Source organism: Ambystoma mexicanum, chromosome 8, assembly GCF_040938575.1.
Source record: "Ambystoma mexicanum isolate Mex_15411 chromosome 8, UKY_AmexF1_1, whole genome shotgun sequence".
Taxonomy (NCBI): Eukaryota; Metazoa; Chordata; class Amphibia; order Caudata; family Ambystomatidae; genus Ambystoma; species Ambystoma mexicanum.
In genome coordinates, this window is record NC_090929.1 from 945467625 (window position 1) to 945486239 (window position 18615).

Sequence of the window (18615 nt, forward strand, 5' to 3'; positions counted from 1 at the left end):
CCATACTTAACAATACCGCCATAGAACAAAGTGGAAACAGTGATGACTGTAAATAATGGCCACCGTTAAACAACAGAACCGGAAATAATGTCATTGCACAGGAACGGGAAAGAGAGCGGCGGCCATCTTTAAAAACACAATCCATTGCTATCCTCAACAGGCCGCACCCTTGGGAGCATTTTGAACCCTGGAAAAGGCCATCAGAATCTGCAGGAATGCCAAAAGCACCTAAGAAGACAGCAGACCGGCTCCGCAAGCAGCGATTCAGCCCGGATTAATTGCAGGTCATGGTTGACACCCTTGAGGAGACGGTGACATTGTGTTCAGCAGGGACATGCGCAGAGAGCCGGTGCTCCGGAAGAAGAACATCTGGGCCCTAGTGGCCCAGAGGGTGAGCGCAGTCGGCACCATCCCCCGCACCTCCAAGTACTGCCGCAAGCGGTAGGGTGACCTGCGGCTGAGGGTGCGGAGCATCCTCTCTGCCAACCGCAGCCAGGTCTAGGAGACCGGAGGGGGCCCAAGTTCACCCATGAAGCCGATGCCATGGGAGGAGACGTGTGCTGGTCTGATCGGACAGGAATCAATAGAAGGCGTCGGCAACATGGAGTGTGGGGCACCGTCGTCAGCTGATGGAGGTGAGTGTACAAAGTCAACACTGCCAATGCCAATTCCATGATATACACTCCCAAGGCCCGGCCAAGGAATCACAGCCTGGTGCCCTCCCCCCCATTAAATCATGCCAAACCAACTGCGACCCAAGCAAGTTCCAAGTGCAAGGGTATTACGCACATCACACATAGTGCACGAACTGGCACATCCCATGATGCACACTGTGCAGCTTGTGTGGCCAGTGTGTGAGTCAGACCGCACAGTACCCGGCAAGGATGAGTTTCACCGACACCTGCATACATATCACACCCATAAATAGAATGTAGTGCTGTTGCATACCCAAATGCCCATAAACCCCAAAAGACTGAATATGTGAATATAGCCATGAATGTAAGTTGCGTCTCAAATCATCACTCATGCCGTCCCTCTCTTCTACCCCACAGGCAGTGAGCATGACAGCGAGGACCACGTGACCAGCTGTCCCACCATCTACAGGGGCAAAGGCAGGGTCCGCCGCATCCCAGCCAGGAAGGACACACCTACACCGGCTCACGCAAGGCCCATGGAGGGTGCACCACCCCCACCCCTCCGTGCATTGGCGGCAGGTACATTGTCCACCCCAAGGTCTGCGGAGTCCAGCATCGCTGGGGAGGTGGCAGCCACGGCCCCCCTGGAAACCGTGGACAGCCCCTTGTCCATCTGTGGAGCGGCAGAGGAGGACTCATCCCCAATCGTCCACACCTCAGAGCTCAGCAACTATCCACAGGTGTCGTGCAGCGACTCAGGGGAGCTGGACACACCTGGCCGATGTGCCCGTGGAGAAGCACAGGAACAGGCCAATCCTGTGCTTAGTCCCCCAGCCGAAGCCCTGTCAGGGCATGGAAGCCCAATCCCCTGCAGGGATGACACCCCATCAGCTGATGCACTGCGTGCAGCACAGCTCACTGCCCTCATCACAGAGGTGATGCAAGACAATCGCCAGGGCAGGGAGGAGTGGCGGGAGGAACTAAGGGCAATGCGGCAGGTGGTGACGGACAGCACAAACCGCCTATGCGAAGTCCTCGGACGCATTGCTGATGCCCTTGAGGCTGCGCGTCCTTCTCAGCCAGCTCAGCAGGAGGACACCCCCTTCACCAGTCACTCAACCCGGACGAGCCCACTGCGTCGTTCACTACGTTCCCAGCGCTGCCGGGACCTGGCTGCCCCGGGCCCCGGGAGCGCAGAGTGACTTGCATACCTGCCACATGTGGCCTGGATGGACACCATGGGACTACTATTGGGGAGTTGGGGGGGAGTTGGAGGGGGGGTGAGGGTGTGTTGGGGAGTTGGGGGGAGGGAGGGGAGGGTGTGTTGGGGAGTTGGGTGAGGGGGTGAGGGTGTGTTGGGGAGATGGGGGCAGGGGGGTGTGTTGGGGAGTTGGGGGAGGGGGGTGGGCTGGTGGCAGGTTTTTTATACACTTATGCACGTACAATTTCAATACACCGTTTGTGTTGCAAAGGTATACCTGTGTGGACATTCATCATTGAGCATGTGTATTCTGATTTTTGACAGTGCATGGTGTACATGTATCCCCACACCCAGTGCCCTTTGCCCCCATGTCATGTCACCCTCTGCTGACTTGTGTTTCGGTTTTAATGTCCAATCCATGTTTGTCACATGGCATGTCCCTCCTGTGCATCGGCACCATGATGCTGCCCTGCCCCTTCCTCCTCCTCCTACCCTCCATCATCATCTGGTGGTAGCAGTCCCATGTCAGGGGACAGGGGCACGTTCCAAGGGATGCACATATTGTGCAGCATTACAGATGACATGGGGGGCTTGGACACCTTCTCATTGCAGTAGATGGGTGCCCCAACCGACCGGCTGAGGCAACTCATTCCTGCCTTCAACAGGCCAAGTGCCTGCTTAATCACCACACGTGCACGGGTATGGGCAGTATTGTAGGCCTCCTCTGGCCTGTTCTGTGGGTTTCTGACAGGGGTCCTGAGCCACGGCGTGAAGGGACAGCCACCAATACCTGCATGTGTAGGGAATGAAGGTAAGTGTTTGGGCTTACATGGTGGACAACTGAACTAGTCTTACATGGCAGCAGGTAATTTCTGCCCATACGCACATGTCCATGGATGCATTGACCCCATTCCTGGCCCCACTATGTGCCCTGTGCAATGGAATGATGTATGGGGTAGCATCTTCGAGATGGTCTATGGACTATGGCACGCACATCTCGTAGCACAAGCATCGTTTATGCATGCTGCAGTCTGTGAGATTCCGTAGTTGGGTGTGTTGGCTGTAGTCAGCAGCATATTCATCATACTGCACTTATCCGTACTATGGTGACTTCCAGCACTCCTATGGGTGTGCCGAACCGGTGATGCGGTGTATCCCTGCTGGCCTCAGTTCAATGCACTCCCAGGGAGGACTCTCCGGAGTGCTGATATGCTGGAGGCAGCCACATAGTCCATATGCAGTGTGTTTTCCTACATGCCCTTACGGTGTGTGAGGGCCGCCGATGAGTGGTGCATGTGTTGTGGGATGTGGCCTTGTCACCTGTTGGTCATGTAGTGTTAGGTGTGGGCCTTACTTCATCAATGTGGGATTCTGTATTCATGTGCCGTTACACTGGCTCTGTGGCACAGTGTTTGGTGGGGTGCACATTGTGCACTGGCGTCAACATTTCCACCCGGTTTGAGTATGCAGGCACCCACCTCATGACACCGATGCACTGCCATGGCACAGTCAGGCAATTTACCAAGCAGCCAGGCACGTCGTCCTGCATGTCGCTCCATGTGGCGAAGTAGCGTGGAGTTCAGCAGGACCATTGAGTCATGAGTTGATCCTGGATGTCAGCTCCACCCATGGGTGATGATCTTGCTTGTGTTGCATACCGTCTGCACGTTGGAGGAGTGGTATTGCTTGCGGTTGCAATACGCCACCTCCACGGCATGCGGGACTGCCAACTCCACGTGGGTGCAGTCAAGGGCACCTATGCAATTTGGCATGCCTGCCAGTGCATGGGAGGCAACTTTTGTATCGTATGTCTCTTGGGTAGTCCATGGTAGGGATTTGTAGTCACTTGTGTGCTTGAGGAGGTGATGCAGCACTTGGTTCAGTGTCCGTGAAATGAACGGTTGTGATATGCCATGCATGTGCCCCACTGTGTGCTGGTAGGTGCCTGTGGCATGGAAGTGGAGCGCGGACACCACTTTCAGTTGAGGGGGATGGCAGTGCATATTTCTATGATGCTCACTATGTCGTCATGTCTCAGGTCGACTATGGTGGTGATGGTGTCACAGTCAAGCTGGTACAGGGTATGGATCTGCTCAGGGGTTAGGTTGAGGGACTGGACCTGATGCTTGGGATTGGGGGCTGCCCGGGTGGTAACGGTGTCTGCACTGGTGGTGCATGCTGGGCCTGTCTCACCCTCCTTCTCCTCCTGTGTCTCCTCTGTGGTGGGGCCTGGTGTTGTTGGTGTTGTTATTGTAGCTGAGGCCTTGCAAGCAGGGCCTCCTGCTTCAGTAATGCTACCACTATTGGTATCATCTTGGTGGGGGAGGGGGTGTGGTGTGTGGGTGTGATCCTTTTCTTCTGTGGCAGACTCCATTGCCTACCCCTGTGCTGATTGTGTGCACCTGTGGCTCTGGGAACCACTGCTCAGGGTTCTTAACACCTTCTATGAGATGCCTGTATGTACTCCATGCCGGTAAGGTACTTTACGGGCTTAAGGAGGCCGTTATTTACATGTGCGCATTACTTGTGATCAGCTTCGGTTTACGCCATGCCGCTAATATCGGCATGGCGTGTCACGCGCGCGACCCAAGACCACTATTTACTGCATCGTACTTTACAGTACCGTAAATAGCGGTCTGGTTGGTCAGAATAGCCCGTAGCATTAAATGATGCCGGTAATCCATTACCAGCATCGTTTTTCCCTTACCTCCAACCTCGGAATGACTCCCAGTATGCTTTAATTTAGTATGACTTAAGTATAACTCAGCAAGCCACATTTAAAATGTCTGAATGTACAATTGTGTTTTAAAAAGCCACGTTATATAATGTATTAGGAAAATTAGTTACAAGAAAGCCTCGACTCTCCCATGCCATTAGGGTGTCAAATGAGGTCAGCAAACGAGCTAAAGGTATTTGGACTGCTGATCATTGAACCCATAATAAAAATGTAGAGCCACAATGATATGTGCCTTTTGTGACCCAGCCCTTTTCCAGTCGTATATTCAGCATTCCTTTCAGTGTTATCAGGTGGACACCCTCAACCCTGCAATGACCGCAAGGACCCTACCCTTTAGTCAGTATATCCTAAAGTGTTCAAACAGATCATGCCTAGTGTTTCACGAGTGAAATCGAGTCTATGACCAGTAATAAATAATGTATCTTTGAACCATGTTTTGCAAGTATTAGGATACAGGCCGCTGAGGTCACCGGATGAACAAATCATGGTAGTGAATGGATGAGAATGTGTGGCCACAAGGGCAAAATGTTATTTGAGTCTAATGATACAAAGAATATAAACCTCGATCCATCATGCCACACTGATCAGCCCAGCTGACCGATTGACCCCGGACACCCCGTCACCTCACCACGTGCCCTCGGACCAATCAGCCATCGCCGACCTTATAGCACCCATAGGTGTCTACCCTTAGTGTCCAATCCCAATCTTTCTTGTGCCCCCTAGGCCTTCCCACTGTGATGACGCTGTTTGTGAATATAATCAAAGTGTAACGTGTTTTCTGCAGAGCGCTCTCGGCGTGAGCAGAGTAGATTCTGCTTGCCCTAATTTTAGATAAAAGCCTTTAATATCACTTTCACTTGGTCTTGGTCTCATTCCCTCCTGGGATGTACTTTATTGACTCTGTTGGGTGATTTACCAGCATTATTTGGGGGTCTCTCACTTTCAAGAGGAAGTGCCGAAATCTACTCCTGCCCCCCTCACCATAGATGCACGAAATGGGAAGAAGAGTAGAAAGAATGAGCACACTCACCATTTTGCAGCAGTCCCCAGTGCGCCCATGGGTGACAAATATGCTGAAAGATAGCCACCTCACCAACACTGCAAACTAAAACTACCACGAGCCTTGCCCAGAGTGGATGAAGAGCTTCTGGGTGCTAGCAGAGACACTTTAAATGACAGTATAGATTAAAAGCGCTAAGAAGACAGGCTACACTAGTCTCAATGCAGCAATACCGCCATGCAGAATCTACAAAACACAAGAATTCCTTTTTAAAGGCTTGCAGATATTCACATGAATTAACCCCATGGAAAAGCAAAAGCATTGAGCCACCTAACAGCGCTATAACGAACTAATTCATGCATTATCAAATGGCACCGTGTAAGACATGCCCGGCCTCAGGACATTACAGCCAAATACACTTGGTGGTGCTGGAACAGCACGAATCACAGGCATGCACCTTGCAAGTCCAGGTGCACAGCCACTGTCTTCTACTGAGATATGATTCCCCATGATGAACCACAGTAAACTCTGGCAGACTAGCAGTTTTAATTCTTCATAAATATGAGTAATTCAGAGCATGGAAAGCCCACAGCACAGTGTCATCACTTTTTCTCTGGAAATTAAGGACATTTTCGCAAAATCCAGACATCATTTGAAACATAATTGTAACAAGAATGCCCGCATTTTGCAATTAAAAGTGAGTGCATTCAAAAAGCAGTGGTGATTCAGATATACTTATGATGCAAGAGACAGTTACTTTTATGGGGGGGAAACACACATTTTGAGCTGGGAGCAGAGTTTGTTTCAGGCTTGGAGACCTCAGCTCTGGCCAATCACTATTTGAGGCCCCAGGGGCAGAGAGCCTTGCTCAGCTAAACTGATGGGAAGACTTTCTCAATGCAACATTTTAAAATTAGGTAATTGGGAAAACAACCGGGCCAGCCCCCTGACAATGTAGGACCAATTAACAGGGTTTCTATAAGGGAACTATATGTGGCTAATCACTCAGCAACCAATCTCAGGATGAGATAGGTTTCTGGGAGCCAGCCCAATTTGTGATGTCAGTATGATGCTGTTGTGTTACAAAACTGGCTTGCAAGCCAGTCCCTCTGAGAGAGGTGCTTGGATTTCTTTCCCTGTGCAAATCCCTGTGTGTTTCTGGCCAATAAAACACAGTTTGAAACGTGCTGCTTGCCTGGGCTCCTGCTGCATTCATTTTGGCAAAGAAAGGAAAGTAGGTGTTGGGCCTCCCAGGGGTTCTGATCCCAGGGGCCCCCAGAAGCCCTAAACCTTCCTGGGGCTCCACTTCTACCCAACACTATAATATGCCTTGCTATATTGTTGACAAAGGGAGCTGCATTGTGTTAATACATGGCGGTTGGATTTAACGTGCTTTTCAAACAGCTGACATGATTTTTCCTCAAGTGCGTCACCAAACCAGCTTCCAGTGTATTTGTAGGTAGATAGGACATTGAAGCGCAGGTTTGTAATGAATTATCATATTTTTCTTGAGCACGGTTTATGGAGCTAAGAGCAGTGGCCATCGATTATAAACGCCTGTTGTGTAAACTCTGATGGCGCCTTTTTTGGAAAGTTTTTGGAAAGAGACAACTCTGTCCCTTTCACACGTCTTTCTCCTTAGTAGAGTAAGGTAATCTGGCATGTCTGGCAAGAGCGAGAGCTGAAATCCTATCTCTTCACAGTGTGCCAGTACCATTTTACTCAGCAAGACCAGGAATGGATTTAGGTGGAAGCCCTCAAAGTTGGCTGCCACCAAAGACAAGAGTTTAGAATCCTCTGGGCCGGACGTCTTAATTTCATGCCTTGAAACACTTGTGTACAGTCGTGTTATAAATGCCATATCATATCATATCATAATGCACAGTAGAGTTTGCAATGCTTGAGAAGCCAATGTGCCTGGGGAGACCGTACACCCAGCTCCAATCTTAGGGTTTCAACCGGCACTGCTTTGGGGACTTTCAGGACAGACATTAATAACTGCCTCTCTAATTTGCCCAGCCAGGACAAATGGCACTCCGACAATAGTTCCAGGCCATATGTGAGAGCTGCACAATACTGGACTGGTATATCTTAGTCATGGCCTCTATGTTGTCACCACTGGAGCGTGACGCAAAACATCTTATCAAGAACCATTTCTTAAATATTCGGCTAGTGATGCCCTCACCATAAAACCCCTTTGTGGGGTGCGAGCGGATGAGAAATCCCAAATAGGTATAACACTCCACAACCTCTAGCTTAGTCCAGTTTAGCACCCACGCACAGGGGACCCGACGTTTTGACCTTGTGCCAAAGACCATGACCTTTGTCAATTGTGGATTTATTACCAGGTTGTTCGCGCTGGCATATCCCCCCAGTGTTTTAATGGCTCATTGGAGCCCGATTTGTGTGCAGTCCATGCGGATCATTTCATCCACGTACATTTGCCAAGGGACCACCTCGTCACAAATCCTTGTGGGAACATTCTAATTCCCTGCAGGTGTGGAACCAGGCCCTACGTATAGAGGGCTTATAGTAATGGGGCCAGTGCACATCCCTGTTTCAGACCAATATTAGTCTTGATATTGGTAGAAAGGACCCCATCCAGTGTTAAGCGGATGGCCACCTGTGTCTCACTATAAAGTTCCTTCACAAAATGCAAGAGAACTGGGTCCAGACCCCACTCAGATAGTTTATACCATAGACTTTCTCTAAAGACAGTGCGATGGCCCCGGTATACTCCACGAAGCATATACAAATCTCTTGCTTGTGAGCTATCTTATCAGCCAACAAGAACTGGACAGCAGAGTTGTTGTGCAAAGTGCTGAGCCCTTACGAAAGCCTGTTTGACAGCGATGCAAACAATCAGTCGTTTTCACCCATGCATTTAGTTGCTTCAATAATATAGTAGCAAATATTTTACGCACAGGATTGCAGCATTGCAAGCAATCTATAATTGGAGGGAGCGACAGGATCGCACTTCTTAAAGACCGCTATCGAAATGGACTCCCTCCAACTACTGGGTATTGCTCCCGGGACCACAATTCTATGGAACCAATGAGCCAGCATAGTAGCCCATGCAGGATGATTTGACTTAAACACTACATTAAGGATTGAGTCGGGTCCCACCTCCCGCAAGGATTTAAAGTTTTTTATAACTGCCTCAATGTCCGCGGCACACTCCAATCATCGGTCTAGACCACACCTTCCCTGAAGGAATAATCAAAGGGTCATAAAAGAGTGCCCTCAAGTGAGTTAACCAGGATGCCTCAGGGACAGGATTCATCTCCCTGGGAGAGTGACCTGCCAAGTATGACCTGAAAAATTACCAGAATGTAGTATTGTCATTTTATGCAGGAGATTGAGCACGTTTACACATCTTGCACTCTGTAAAGCGCTAAAGAGCCTCTACCCAACTCTAGCCCTCTAAGACCCCACTCTCGTGAGTTTTAAGTGAGAAAAGAAGTGCCCTAATGTAGCCCTCAAATTCCCACCTTCTGAGACCAAGCTATTCGCAATTAAATGCCCCTTGGTCAACAGGACAGGGTTAATCTTATTAATCCGAGCGTCGGACCAGCGTAGCCAGTTACCTGTGTTGTTAACCACCACCCTACGGCAAATGGGCCAGCGGACCCGCTTTGAGCCTCCTTCTTTTTGAGCATCCCCAGGCCAATAACAAATAGTCACTCAAATTGGTTTGCACCATAGAAATGGGGCTCAGGTTGCCCCACAGTTCCTGACAAATTAAAACATAGTCAATGCACGAATGACATCTGTCTTTAGTCTAAGTAGGTTTAGTGTCCCCAGAGCCAGACATCTTTGTGTTCAGACACACTAAATTGTACAGTGTTACTCCCCACTCCGAATAGGCCGAAGATGCAGAGAAAATGACCTTGGAGATGTTGGCGGTATAGGATTCCGAATTCAGTCTTCCATCCCAGCTCCCCTGAGTACAAGACTCAGGCTTCCTCAATTAGGGGCTCTTTTCCACAATGTACCTCTCTGCTGTTTCAGTTAGAACAGACAGAGATGTCAATTGAATAAAAGAGCAGGGAGAACACACACTGCCAATACCAATGCTGCAAAAGAATACCAAGATATTAGACAGTGTTGATATTATACAGGTGATTAGAACAGTTGAAAATGATTGGACAACTACCTAAATAGATATAGGAGTGGAGTTGCGTTTCCCCGGGATGATCTATAAAGAATAACACAAATGAGTGGAATTGAACTAAATTAGTATCGATTCCCACTATAGCTATAGAATTGATAACAACTGACCTGAGTAAAGATAAATGGAGTAAGAGGAGTCCAGGATTCTGAAGACAACGACAGGAGAAAATAACAAACAGGGAAGTTAGTATAGGTAAGTAACCCCGAACGGCACGAGGGACGCACTAGTGCCGGGTTGGTGCAGTTCAGGAGGGCGTTCATATGGATTTAAGAGCAATCTCACAGGAAAGTCACTCAATGTCCCAGGATCCAACAGAAGACAATATCCATGGAAGACAATAGGTATGTACCTGAGTACACGAGTATAGTTGAGTAGCTGTTGAGATGATCCGGATGTAGACAGCAAATTGATGTGCAGAGCGGCAACCAAGAAAGAACTGCAAACACAGAAGAGAGCCGTATCCAGTAGCGTTCCGAGTCCAACAACCAGACGATCAAGACAAGAATAAAGGAGGAGACGAGGCAATCCAAAAGTCAGGCAAAAGGTCAAAACCAGGAGTTCAGATAAGGATTCGTGTAGGGAGACACGAAGAGGAAACGGATGAAACCGCGTGTAGCTGGTAACGCTAATTAGCAGCAACGAGCCCCTTGCAAGACGGTGGTTTTATAGTCTTAAGAGGGGCATGGCTTGCTGTACGTCTTCCACGTACAAGACGTGTCAGGTGACCTGGAGTGCGTCGACGTTTGTACAGACGCCATGGTAGCTTGTACGTGGACCATAGAGGAGCCTGTAAAGAAGTTGCATTCTGCAAGGATGCCCGCGGGGAAGCCTGAAGTGTAACATACAGGTCCAGTTGTTGGAACCAACCACCGAGGGGAACCCGAGCAGATAGCCTGCCTCATGCTGGCCGGGAAGCCCCTTGAGAGCCTTTGGCCAATTGCCCCTATGGTGTGAGCATATGTTCATTAAAATCCCCTGCAATGAGGGCCCCCCGGGGGTGACAGGTATACCAATGGGCTAGTAATCTCTTCACTTCCGCAAGGATGGCACCGGAATTCCCTGGCCCTGGTGGCTTATAGAGGTTAATGATCATTATGGGTTCCGGGGACAGTTCCGGCTCATTCAAGACTATGGCCAGGACATCCTTTTCACCACTACCCATATAGAGGGGGGTCAAATTCAAGGTTACTTTTGCCCGATTGCCAGCCCCTCCCCCCTTGGCCGCCCCCTTGTGTTCTTCCTGGCTGGTGAGCAGATCATCTTGTAGCCATCCACACAAAAACGGTCTAGCTACCACATCTCCTGTAATAAAAACACATCAAAGGAGGTCAGCAAGTTGCATGGAACGGAGCTGGCGCGCCAGAGCCCTTATTTGACTGCACGCGTAAGCAGCTGTTCGCTCCAGGCCCCAGTGGTGATTCAGAACGTTCTTGAACCGTTCAGGGAAGTGTCCAAGGATCCCGGGCAGCGGCGGTGATCGGAACGCTGGAAAAGCGTTATAATCCTGAGACCTGAAAGGAAGGACACCTTCCCCTGGAGGTGACAAGGGACTACAGGCACAGATGGTGCCTGTGCCTGGGAAGGTGGCCATCAGTGCAGCCCACAGAAAGGGTGTGAAGATATAGACTTGCACAGACAGTGCTCGTGCCAAGTAGGCGGCCGTGGGGCTACTGGGACACAGTATAGCTAAAGTTCATATAATTAAGGGAAAATGTCTGCCCAGGATGGGGGACAGGACGCACAGGCCCAGGTTCAAGGGCCTTCAGCAACAGAACAAGCTCCTTACAGACTGTTTGATGCCCTGGCTGCTCAGATGCCAGGTGCTTTCGACGTTGCCGACACAAGTTGTATATGGGGGCCACGGGGCCCATTGAAGAATACAGACAAAAATGCCTCCTCAAGCTGGCTGTGGGGCCAGCCACACGTGACATCATTGATGAGATGCCTGGCGATAGCATTGATTCCATACAAGACTTGAAAGACGCTTTGTCTGCATATTTCAACCTGCACACAAAAGTACACTAGGAGCGTCACCTGTTCCACAGCACCAAGCAGGCCAAAGGTGAGGCAAATTTAGGGGTGTACTGAACTTTGGCTTCGAGTAAGTATTCGGCCGAATTTCGGCAGAAAAACACTTATTCGGCTTCGGATGAATGTTTCTGGAATATTTACTCGAAGCCGAAGCTAAAAAAAAATAATTTTTTCGTTGTTGTTGTTGTAAGTCCTCTTTCTATGATTAGCTATCTTCTCTCGGTGTGAGAGATGATAGCCAATCCTAGAAAGTAAAACCGTGGGAAAGCAACAGCAGCCAGTAAGCAGTTGCTTTACTGGCTGCTGCTGGGACAAATACTCAGAAGTATTGGAACAGTGCACCGAGACCGGGAGAAGACGACCAGAAGAGGATCGAGGAAAGACGGTCATCGAGGCGGCATCAGGTAAGTGTCCACCTTTAATACTGTGTACTTCCTCATTTTTTCATACAGCATGGTTTACATGTGTGCAAGGAATCTGGACCCAATCTGATGATGTTGATCTAAGGGCTCTTCTGCTGCTTTTAAAAGAACTGACATATACATTCCAACATGACTTGTTCCATTCAGGTGATGGTAGTCCAGTCTTGTTGTTTAGTTGGCATTCTGGGACTTGTAGTCCGGGGTTTATGATGGTAAAATCCAGGAATACAAGCCCCACAATGCAAATAGAATAACAAGACTGTACTAATGTCTGCTAAATACACAAGAGGATGTTTACTTTACTTGAATTTATTATGTATAAAGCGCCACATGCTCGGAAGCCTCAGGATGTTGGCACGTATGATGATGTGCTTTTGGGGATGGAGAGAGATTTCAGGGCCCTTTACTGTTACTGGTTAGTATGTGTAAATCGGACACCGCAATACCAGTGCCCACGGTAAATCGCTCTGTCAGATGGCAATCCTGAATGGGCAAGGAGTTCCGCTGTGACTTTAATGCATTCATATAATGTTCATAATGATGTTTTGCTCATAGCACCTGCATACACGATCATTTCACTGAAAGGCAATTTTCACGCAAGGAACAACTAACAAGTGTTTTTCCCTATAATTGGGTGCGAATGCAACAAGCTTTGCCTATTTATTGTCAGCTTTGATGATGCGGCGATGGAGAATGGCCTGGCACGCCCAGCCAAGTCATTATCCTCGCTCGCTTCCTAACTCATGACTTTTGACTTTAGATGCATTCAGCATGTTGATGGATTTCAAATTATTTTCAGAAAAGTAAACATTAATGATGCTGCTAAGATGCTTTTGGGAAACAGAAGACGCTCAATTCAACTGCATGTCATAATTGGATCTGCAGGGTGTGTGGAGTTTTTCCCTCAGTAATATTTCTTCTGCAATATCAATAATTGCAGATTTAGTGCTTTTAATTAATGGCCTTTTTCAAGACCTGTGACATTGTGTAGATTCGCACAGGTCAAGATGTCAAGAGCAATTATGACAGCTTCTTCTTTTTAGTATGCGTTCCCTCTTATTTTTGTTTGGTATATTTCTTGTGTATATAGTGTGCGTCACTTAACTTTGATGCCTAAAGTGAAATCTTGCTCCCCAACAGTCTGCCACAAATACAGCGGTACAATTAGTCATGTGTGGTTGCCAATCAGTGGTGTATATACTTTTGCAAAAGTATCACGCCTGACTGCTTTAGATAGAATCAAGCGGTACACAAATGTGAAACTCACTCAAAATCAAAGTCCTCTCAAATCGAGGACAAAAGATTAGATAGAAAGAAGGTGGTCTTTGAGTCTGGATTTAAAAAAGAGAGATTGGGTGAAGACCTAAGAGACAGATGTTTCTCTCCCCACACTTTCCAATATGGCATTCCCTTGCCTGGTTGTAGATCCCCAGCCTCTATTTTACCTTCACCCAATTGAAACATATACAATATTAAAGCAAGCAAGTTAGGCCCCCAGTCACATAAACCAACCTCACAACCGGCCGAGTTATTATTATTTTTTTACCACCCCACACCACCAACTCTTTTACTCAGAAGCACTTATCTCAGATGTAATCATAATCAAAGCACACACCACGTCGTACCCATTAGCTCCTGTACACACATACATGAACACACAATACGAGGGCGCGACAACACAGAAACCGTCCCTGAACAGAAACTTCTAAGAGTTAACCAACTATTCGGCTCTCTATTCGGCTTCGGCCGAATATTTTGGCTAACTATTCTGTATTCGGCCAAATAGTAAATGTACTATTCGGTACACCACTAGAGACAATGGATGCATATGTCATGGGACTGAGAATAAAAATGAAGCACAGAGGCCCTGAGATCTGAAATCATTGCAGGGTGCGAATCGCAGGCTTTTAAGCGAAAGCTACTACAAAAATCCCACACCATAGATGAGATGCTAACGCTGGCTCGAGCTGAAAGGGCCGTCGACTCGCAGGTGGAAAGCTTCAATAGCTCCATGCCGGCCAAGGCGGTACATCGGCTCCAACAAGAAAGAAGACTGGAGGAACCATTTTGCTACAAATGTGGTTTCGAATACCCACATGAAGGAACGTGCCCCACCATTGGCCAGCGATGTGTCACATGCGGGGAAGAAGGCCATTTCAAGCCAGTGTGCAGGTTCTCCAGAGAAAAGGGGAGGGAGAGAGCTAGGGAAACACCTCTGAGGTTCAAGTCAAGGGCCGCACCGCCAGCACCACAATCCTCTGGCATGATGTTGCAGCGCCCGCAGAAACACACTGATCCCGAACCCAAAGAGCGAGATTCCAGCGAGGAAAGACAGAAACGAGACAGAAGGGAACGGAGGAGGTATGTCACCCGCATGAGACCCGAACGCAGGTCCAGGCACCACATGCGCTACCTAGTAGAGCAATCCATCAGAGTCAGAAGTTAGCTCATCAGGGAGCAACCAAAAGGAAGAAAGCGTATGTGTATGCGCTAGGCAATCCCGTGGCTACAGAGCACAGCCCGACACAGATCATCAAGCTAAATGAACGACCGACAGAATTCCTCATCGACACAGGGGCCACGGTGAACGTGGTCTGCGAGATCTTCAAAGAACTGCCTCAGAGCCCAAAACTCGCCCCAGCCACCGTGGACATCTACACATATGGAGCCAAGACACCGCTCAAATGCATAGGACAATTTGAGGGCTTGTGCCGCTATAAGGGACAAGAAAAAAGGGTGCCCATACACGTCCTGGTGACAGAAAATGAAAGTGGCTGCACACTCACTTTTAAGGCGGCCGTCGACATGGGACTCATACATGTCCTATATAACATCATGGTCCACAAGTACATTGACCTAGTTGAAATTATCACACACCTCTACCCCAATCTATTCAAGGGTATTGGAAGACTTAGAAACAGACAAGTGAAACTACACATAGACGATTCAGTGCGCCCAATAGCGCAACACTACAGGGGCATCCCGGTCAACATTCAAAAAAAGGTGGGAGATGAACTACAGAAACTGCTGGAGCAGGACATAATAGAGCCGGCCACAGGCCCCACCACGTGGGTGTTGCCTATTGTGCCAGTGCCCAAGATAGGATCCGAAGCCATCCGGCTGTGTGTCGACATGAGGCAACCTATTCAAGCCATACGAAGGAAGAGGCACATGGCTCCGCGCATCACTGACATAATTCACCTTTTAAACTGAGCCAGGGTTTTCTCTAGGTTGGGCTTGAAGAAAGGGTAGCATCAGCTATTGCTGAGCCTGGAAAGCAGAAACATCACTACGTTCATCACCCACCTGGGGTTATTTCGATATAAGAGGCTGAGTTTTGGAGTATACTCAGCGGCAGAAATCTTTCAGGCCGAGGTGCATAATGTTATAAAGCATATCCCGAACTGCAAAAATGATAGCGGCTACATCCGAATCTTTGGGACAAATGTCAACAAGCACAATGAAAGCCTGATGAAGGTATGCAAAGCGCTGGTAGCTGCAAATCTCACCCTCAACCGAGACAAGTGTGAGTTCAGAAAAGGCACTGTGGTTTTTGGCCACATTTTTTCAGGAAATGGCATGACGCCGGATTTGGAAAAGGTTGCAGTGCTAAAAGAAACAGCACCCGCCAATAATGTATTGGAGCTGAGGTCCTTCCTCGGCCTCGCCAGTTATTGCACACGTTATATCAAGAACTTTGCCACTATAAGCAAACCCCTGAGAGCGTTGACCAAGCAAGATGCCGTGTTCGACTGGTCGGACAAATGCCAGAGTGCCTTTGAAATCATCAGGGAGAGAGTTAACAGAGCTTAAAACATGTCCTATTATGACCCTGGTCGGAAGACAGAGCTGACAGTGGACGCGAGTCCCGTGGGTCTTGGAGCCATACTGGCTCAAGTGGACCCGAAGGATCCCTTTCAGACTCACATCGTTGCCTACGCCAGTAGGAGCCTCTCAGTTACCGAGTAAGTCTATTCCCAGGCTGAAAAGGAAGGCCTAACAGTGGTCTTGGTGTGCAAACATTTTCATCTTTTTCTGTACGGCAAACCGTTTCGAGTGGTGACACCATCAGGCGCTCTTGTTCCTATGCGGCAACCCCCAAGCCAAAATGCCGTCCCGGATCACGAGGTGGGGGCTGAGGCTACAGGACTACTCGTTCGAGATTGTGCACCGCCCAGGGAAGGGTGAAAATCCTGACAACTTTCTCTCCACACGCACCAGAACTGGATGCGTCCCTGAACTGTCAGTAGCAGACCGGTACCTCCGGTACCTCATTCAGCAAGCCGTGCCAGAAGGAATCAAGTGAGCTCAGCTAGCCCGAGAAGTAGAAACTGATATGGCCTGTAAGATCATTTGCGAAGGACTTCGCTCAGGTCTGTGGAGGAGAGCCAAAGAAAGAGGGCGGGCAGCAAGCGACGATGTGCGGACAGAAGTAGAGTGGCTGCTGCAAGTGAAGGAGGAGCTGGCGCTCTCGGACAACAACCTACTGTTGAAAGACTGCAAGGTGGTAATTCCAACATCCATGCAGAGAAATATTGTTGAACTTGTGTGCGAGGGCCATCAGTGGGTGGTTTCCACCAAGCGCATGTTGCACCAGAAAGTCTGGTTTCCACATCTGGACACCATGGTGGAAGATCTGCTAAAAGCTTGCCGCACATGCTGCCTCATCACGGCAGACACCCGGAGCCACTGAGGATGTTTAAACTTCCCGACTGGGTGTGGGAGGCTGTTGCTGCCGACTTCTTCCGCCCTATCAAGGGGGGGAAATATGTGTTAGCCATCATGGACGAGTACTCCAGGTACCCCGAAGCTCATCTTATATCGTCAACGGCGGACCATCACGTGATATCAGTGCTAGACCGCATCTTCACCACTTATGGTGTCTCTAAGGTACTGAAGACTGACAATGTGTCCCTGTTCAGTGGACACAGCTTTGCAAAGTTTGCGGAGTACATGGGGTTTCACCATCAAAAGATCACGCCCTTGTGGCCCCAAGTGAATGGCATGATCGAGAGATTCATGGCAAACCTAAAGAGAGCACTGCAGGTCGCCAAACTCACTGGACAACCATACGAGCAGATACTGCATAAATTATTACGGGACTACCGGAGCACACCACACATTACCACAGGAAAAACTCTGGCAGAAAGAATGTTTGGAAGGGACGTCCGGACGAGATTACCACAAGCCAAGCTATCCGATGATCGACCAAGTGTGGACGGAGAAGTAAGGGAGCGATACAGAGCCGCGAAGGAGCGCATGAAAGCATATGCAGATGAACGCCTAAGAGCCTGAGAACCGCAGCTGGAAGTGGGAGCCATTGTTGCTGTGACAGGCATAGACACACAAATACACTGCTTTCTTTCATGAGGAACCCCTGCTTGTCACGGAAAAGTAGGGGTCCACGGTCACAGACCAAGGGACTGGTGGCTCCTCCACCCACAACTCATCTCATTTCAAGAAAGTCCCACTGTCAGGCTCCGGACGACTAAGTGGGAGAGTGTGAATCCCTATTGACTACGCGTCAGGAGGACACAGGAGCCTCAGACCAAGAGGATCAGTTTGAAATAGCGGGCATCAGTGGATCTCCTGAACGGTTCAGCTCTCGACCACGGCGAGCCAGGAACAAGCCTTGTCGCCTCATTGAAGAGATGGCATAGTGAATAAAGTTCATACCAGAGCCTGTTGCTTAAGTTGATTGACTGTTTAAAATAGAGGGAGTTGTCATGTTGAAACTTGTTCCGGGATCAGGGAGGGAAAAGGATCCGTGAGGGCGGGGTTTAAACAGGATAATGTTGGATGCAATAAAGAAAAGACGTGTTCATGTCACGCTCGATGCCCCGTGTATTTGCGCTGCGTAGCAAAGCACTGGCCGTGTATTTGCGCTGCGTAGCAAAGCACTGGCCAGGCCGTTAACCTCGACCACCACAATAGAGAACAGCCACTGATAACATACTTGCCAACCCTACCGATTTAGGCGGTAGGATGCCGCTTTTTAAGCAGTCCTACCGCCTACCGATTTTTTGACACCAAATACCGATTTTTTTTGTAAACAAAAAAACTTTTTTTTTTGCCCACGCCAGCTCGGGGGAGTCTTTCAAGGGCTCCCTCGAGCTGGCGTACCGGGAGAATGCCCGGCATGCAGGTTTTTAATGTCAAAGGCGCCCACGGCGGTGGCCTAAAGCGCCCCTCCGCCGCGGGTGCTTTTGGCAAAAGGCACCCTTAGTCCCCCACCACGCCAGCTCGGGGGAGTCTTTCAAGGACTTCCCCGAGCTGGCATAGCGGAAGAAGGCGCAGCATGCAGGCCTTTGATGTAAAAGGCGCCCACGGCGGTGGGCTAAGGGCGCCCCTCCGCCACGAGTGCCTTTCACAAAAAGCGCCATTTGCCCCCCACCACGTCAACTCCGGTGAGTCT